Below are 6,847 nucleotides of genomic sequence, written 5' to 3'. Positions count from 1 at the left end.
TATAGCCAGTTGGTCAGAAGCACAGGTGATAACCTGAGCTTATGACCTGTGTCTGAGGTAGTGCAGGATAGTCTTGCAGGACTGAGCCCCTAACCTGTGGGATCTGACCCAGTAGATAGCGTAAGAATTGAGTTCAACTGTAAGACACCCAGCTGGTGGCACAGAATTGCTTATTTTTTAAAATTTTTTTGATGAAGAAGATTGGCCCTGAGCTAACATGTATGCCAGGCTTTCCTCTATTTTGGATGTGGGTTGCCGCCACAGCATGGCTTAATGAGTGGTGTAGGTCTGTGCCTGGGATCCAAACCCGAGAACCCAGGCTGCCGAAGTGGGACATGCCAAACTTAACCACTATGCCACCGGGCCAGCCCCAGAGTTGCTTATTATGGGGCAAAAGCTGGATACGTTTGGTGACCACAAGTGTCAGAAGTGAAGTCTTCTGCGTGAGCAGTAAAGGGGACTCACAGGAAGGAAAGACGTAGTAAGGAAGAACTGGGTTTTTCCCCACATGGGAAGGAAAACAAGTTTTTCCTTTTAATGCTAAATTTATTAAGTTGACATAATGTATTTGCAGACATTTCATTAAAACTTTGTCAATTTCTGTCTTAACATTTTATTTTTCAAAGTTTGGAGCATAAATCTTTGTAGGCATGGCTAATCTGGCTTAGAAATGATCTCACCAGAGCCGGGGGACATGATTTATATTTTTTACACCAAATTGTCTGGCCCAGCAGATTCTTTCAAAAAATACTGTGGTGCTTAGTCAGTCCAGGTGAGGGAATGTTCTGGAAGATACTATTGACTGTTTGGTGGCAGACGGTGCAAGAGAACGGAACTGGAAAATGACTTAGGTTTTCACAGGCTTCCAATCAGCCTTTTGGTCATGCCTATTCCATGGTGAAGAGAGGGACAAAGATGTGGAGTTTCTGTACAAAGATTGCTCCTCAGAAAAGTCAAAGCAATGAAGCAGTGTAAGACCAAGGCTAGTGGGTCTCATCCAGGACAATCTGCTCCCTAGGCAGGGTTGCCAGATTTAGCAAATAAAAATATAGGACACAACATTCATATCTGGTATGGGACAAACTTATAAAAATTATTTGTTGTAGGGGCCGGCCCAGTGGCCCAGCGGTTAAGTGAACATGTTCCACTTTGGCGGCCCAGGGTTCGCTGGTTCAGATCCCGGGTACGGACATGGCACCACTTGGCAAGCCATGCTGTGGCAGGTGTCCTACATATAAAGTAGAGGAAGATGGACACGGATGTTAGCTCAGGGCCAGTCTTCCTCAGCAAGAAGAGGAGGATTGGCAGCAGATGTTAGCTCGGGGCTAATCTTCCTCAAAAAAAAAAAATTATTTGTTGTTTATCTGAAATTCAAATTTAACTGAGTCTTTGTGTGAGGTAACCATATTCCTAGGAGGCATTTGCATTGTCTGCAGTCACAACTGTGGGTGTATGGGGGGTGCCACTGGCATCCAGTACGTCGAGGCCAAGATGCTTCTAACATCCCAGAATGCAAGGAGAGTGCCCCCACAGTGAAGAATTATCCAGCCCAAAATGTCAGTGCCGAAGTTGAGAAACTCTGATCTAGGCAACTGATATATAAGGCATTCATTATAATAAAAATAGCAAGAAAAGTATTATTTGAAAGCAGAAGTCTCCTGTCAGCCTACTTCCCAAATTACCATAATTAGTTTGAAATGGTATTCCAGATATGTTTTCACGCCAGTATGTACCATTTTTAAAAATTAAAAACTGGCTCATACTACATGTTCTGTTTGCAACTTGCTTTTTAAAAATTTTTTCATTTTTTAAAAATTTTATTGAGATCGGATTGGTTTATAACATTGTGTAATTTCAGGTGGACATTAACATATGCCAGTTTCTGTATAGACTGGATCGTGTTCACCAGCAATAGTCTAGTTTTTATCCATCACCGTCCACATTGTGTCCCTTTACCCCTTCTGCCCAGCCCTCCACCCCCTTCCCCTCTGGTAACCATTGATCTGTTTTCTTTATCCATGTGTTTTGAAACTTGCTTTTTAAAAATTGCACAATGTGCCTTAGATAGCTTTTTTTTTTTTTTGAGGAAGATTAGCCCTGAGCTAACTACTGCCAGTCCTCCTCTTTTTTGCTGAGGAAGCCTGGCCCTGAGCTAACATCCGTGCCCATCTTCCTCTACTTTATATGTGGGACGCCTACCACAGCATGGCGTGCCAAGTGGTGCCATGTCTGCACCCAGGATTTGAACCAGCGAACCCCGGACCACCAAGAAGTGGAACATGCAAACTTAACCGCTGCACCACCGGGCCGGCCCTGATATCTTTTTTTTTTTTTTTTTTTGAACAGAACAAGCCTTTTGACTTTTTTTATTACTTAAAAAAGCTTCATTTATTTTTATTTAGCTTTCTGACTCTGCTTGTGCCTTCAACACTTTCACAATGATTTTCCGCTCCTCAGTGAGGAAAGCGTGCTTGATCCTGTCATGGACACGTTTAGCACACAGGAAACCTCCATAGGCCCTGCTGACAGGCTTTTTCATTTTCGACAACCTCATAAGAACTTCAGGTTTCACAGCATGAACTCCTCAAAGTTGTCCTGGGCTCACACCACACATGGATTTTGGTGATTTCCCAACCATCTTGGAATAAAGGTAAACAGTTCTATCACCAGGGGTTCAGGACAGCCTAATTTTGTTAGAGGCTGTGTTGGTGGATAGCCTGTGATGGTATGTCAAACTCTGAACCATTCTGAATGCCTCTAGACGCCGGCCTGAGAAGAGCCTTAGATATCTTTTTGTTTTTTTTGAAGATTGGCACCTGAGCTGACATCTGTTGCCAATCTTTCTTCTTCTCCTCCTTCTCCTCCTCCCCCTCTCCCTGCCCCTCCCCCTCCCCCTCCTCCTCCTCCTCCTCCTTCTTCTCCTCCTCCTCCTCCTGCTCCTCCTCCTCCTCCTCCTCCTCCTTCTCCTTCTTCTTCTCCCCAAAGCCCTCAGGTACATAGTTGTATATTTTAGTTGTAGGTCCTTCTAGTTCTGCTATGTGGGATGTCACCTCAGTATGGCCTGATGAGTGGTACCATGTCCGCGCCCAGGATCTGAACTGGCAAAACCCTGGGCCACTGAAGCGGAGCGTGCGAACTTAACCACTCGGCCAGGGGGCTGGCCCCCTTAGATATCGTTTTATACCAATATACACTTTTATTTTGTCCTTTTTAGAGACTACATGTCTATGACTATCTTAAAAACCAATTCTCCAATAACGAACTATTAAAAAACTTGTTTCAAGTCAGCCCTGGTGGTCTAGTGGTTAAGATTCGGTGATTTCTCCACCACAGCCCAGGTTCATTTCTCAGTCATGGAACCACACCACCCATCTGTCAGTTGTCATACTGTGGTGGTGGCTCACATAGAGAACTAAAACTAACAATCAGGATACTACAACCATGCACTGAAGCTTTAACAACAAAAAAAACCCGTTTCCAGTTTTTTTCAGTTACAAATGGTGCCACAATGAACATCCTTATAGATATATCTTTGCAAATTTTTGTAATTATTTCTGTAGAGTAAATTCTTAGAAGTGGAATTGTTGGACCAAGGCTATGCCCAAATGAAATCTTTAGAGTCATAGCCAAATTACCCTTCCAAGAGGTTATACCAGTTCACAGTGCAACTTACAGTGTATGAGATGGCTTAGCATTTTCTTTCTGAGGATTATTATTTACTTTATATTTTTTCTCTATTGGAATTGAAAAAGCAATGTAACACCAGCAAATAAATATTTTTATATTCTTTTTTTCCTTCTAAGATTGGCACCTGAGCTAACATCTGTTGACAATCTTTTCTTTTTCATTCTTTCTCCCCAAAGCCCCCTAGTACACAGTTGTATGTTCCAGTTGTAGGTCCTTCTGGTTGTGCTATGTGGGATGTCACCTCAGCATGGCTTGATGAGCAGTGCTAGGTCCGTGCCTAGGATCCGAACCAGCAAAACCCTGGGCGGCCGAAGCAGAGTGCATGAACTTAATCACTTGGTCACAGGGCCAGCCTCTAAATATTTTTAGAAGGAAACAAAAAGCTCTCACTGTGGCCTCAGATCTATTTCCTGCTCTTCTGTGCTCCTCTGCCTCTGAAGGGGCTGGCCTTTGCCAGCTTTTGTTTCCTAGGCTTCCTGTAAGCTGGCGTCAGATTGGGTTTGGTTAACGGGAGGCACTGGTGAGAGATCGGAGTGGTGAAGAAGGGAGAAGTTCCCTCTCTCTCTGTCCTGGGTAGAGTCTTAGTAAGGACAATTATCTCTTCCTTTGCTCCAGACCCTCCACGGCTCCACCTCCTGTTAAACAGGCTACAGCGGTTCCAGCTCCTGTTCCACATCCCTAGCTCTTTGATTGCCCTTTCTTCGCTTCTCAGCTCTTCCATCACCTCTGTAAACCATCCTTTGCCTCAAATTCCCTTTGTTTTAAATACTTAGAAACAGATTCGGTTTCCTGTTAGGACCCTGACTGGTAACACTCATCACCTTGCCATCCTAGCATTATTTTCTTAGCAGATTTTCTTCCACATGCTCACATGTTTTTACATTGTCACAGCCATGTAAGTTAACACTTTTCTGTTATCTTTATTTAACATTGTATCATAAACATATAATATAAAGATGTCTTTGAATACTTTTAATAATTATTACATTCAATGGCTGCAGAGTATCTTTTCTTGTAGATGTACCATGAATCATCAATCTTATCACTTAATGTGTTTTTTTTTTTTTTTGAGGAAAGTTAGCCCTGAGCTAATATCTGCTGCCAATCCTCCTCTTTTTGCTGAGGAAGACTGGCCCTGAGCTAACATCCGTGTCCATCTTCCTCTACTTTATATGTGGGACGCCTACCACATCATGGCTTGCTGAGCGGTGCCATGTCCGCACCCGGGATCTGAACCGGCAAACCCCAGGCCACCAAAGCGGAACCTGCAAACTTAACCACTGTGCCACTGGGCCAGCCCCTTAATGTGTGTTTTTAAATTGTTTGCTGTGAGAACTGAAACTAACTTTCTTGTCTCTGGGCTACACAATTCTGGGATCAGGCAAAAATAACTTTGCTATTTACTCTATGAAATTCTTGCTCCTGGAAGATACCACTACAAATCCACCAAAATAGCTTACTTATCAAAGTTAACAACTCGATCATTAATACTTGTTTCAAGACCCTCATCTTGCTTTGTTCACCAATCCTAAACTATCGTGTTAAAGATTTTACCCTTGCGCTGGCCCAGTGGCACAGCAGTTAAGTGCACACATTCTGCTTTGGTGGCCCAGGGTTCACCAGTTTGGATCCCAGGTGTGGACGTGGCACCGCTTGGCAAGCCATGCTGTGGTAGGTGTCCCACATAGAAAGTAGAGGAAGATGGGCACAGATGTTAGCTCAGGGCCAGTCTTCCTCAGGAAAAAGAGGAGGATTGGCAGCAGATGTTAGCTCAGGGCTAATCTTCCTCAAAATAAATAAATAAATAAATAAAGACTCTACCCATTCTCAACGAGTTCCCTGTCTCGCCAGACCTGCTTAAAGTCATCCAACCTGGCCTAAAACCCTATAAATGTCCTCCTCTGGATCCAGCCCTGATGGCCTAGCAGTTAAAGTCTCGTGTGCTCTACTTGGTGGCCTGGGTTCAGTTCCCAGGCACAGAACCACATCCCTTGTCTATCAGTAGCCATGTTGTGGTGGTGGCTCACACAGAAGAACCAGAAGAATGCACGACTATACACAACCATGTACTGGGGCTTTGAGGGCAAAAAAGGCAGAACAAAGGGGGAAGATTTGCAACAGATGTTAGCTTAGGGCGAATCTTCCCCTAGGGAAAAAAAATTCTCCTCTGACTACTAAGATCTGTCAAGGTGCTATTCCCTCTTTCTGCAGTATCCTAGTAAACTTAGCTTTGTTTGATCATCATGTTTTTCTGGTGATTTTTTTGGAGTTTAGTGATTGACAGCAATAATCTACATCACAGGATTGTCATGAGCAGTGGAGGAAATCAAGTACCTGAAAGCATCTCTAAACAGTAACGTACTTTCCAGTGCATGGCAGACAACCTCTGCGATGGCTCCCCATGATCACTTCCCTTCTCTTCCCTTTTCTCAAACCATCAAGGCCTCACGTGACCTGAGAAATTCAGAAGAGAAAGGCAAGGAACTGACATTTACTGGGTACTCAGTCTGTGCCAGGCACTCTGCTAGGTGTTCTCCATCTGTGATCTCATTTAGTCTTCACATTAGCTTTGGCAGGATGGCATTATTACTCTGATTCTCCAGCCTAAGAGAGCTAGGCTGAGAGAGGTGATGAGATTTGCCTGAGGCCTGACTCGAAGTGGCAAAGCCAGGAATCCACCCAGATCTGTCTGACTCGCCTTGTACTTTCCCTCCTGTTATCACTTTACTTCCCAGGCTTACATGGTTTTCGTTGCAGTTAAAGAAGGTGAGGCTGAGGTTTCAGGGCAGCTCCTTATATAGAACCACACACGGGAACACAACATTCTAGAGCAGCACGGATCAAATAGAAATACAATGCAAGCCACATACGTAATTTTCAGTTTTCTAGCAGCCACAGCTGAAAATAGTAAAAAGAAACAAGTAAAATCAATTCTTTAAACATTTCATTTTAAAATAATTACAGGGGCCGGCCCCCTTGGCCGAGTGGTTAAGTTTGCGTGCTCCGCTTCAGCGGCCCAGGGTTTCACTGGTTCAGATCCTTGGCGTGCACCTAGCACTGCTCATCAAGCCATGCTGAGGCGGCGTCCCACATGCCACAACTAGAGGGACCCACCACTAAAAATATACAACTAGGTACCAGGGGGCTTTGGGGAGACAAA

General features: G+C 44.1%; 1 pseudogene; it reads right to left on the bottom strand.

Moving 5' to 3' along the window:
• Positions 1-2,398: 2,398 nt before the first annotated feature.
• On the bottom strand, positions 2,399-2,746 carry LOC111773006 (large ribosomal subunit protein eL34-like; annotated as a pseudogene).
• Between the last annotated feature and the right edge of the window lie 4,101 nt (positions 2,747-6,847).

The sequence above is a fragment of the Equus caballus genome, chromosome 3, assembly GCF_041296265.1.
Source record: "Equus caballus isolate H_3958 breed thoroughbred chromosome 3, TB-T2T, whole genome shotgun sequence".
Classification (NCBI taxonomy): Eukaryota; Metazoa; Chordata; class Mammalia; order Perissodactyla; family Equidae; genus Equus; species Equus caballus.
Note: the sequence above shows the minus strand (reverse complement) of the source record. Positions and strands in the feature narration are given on the sequence as shown.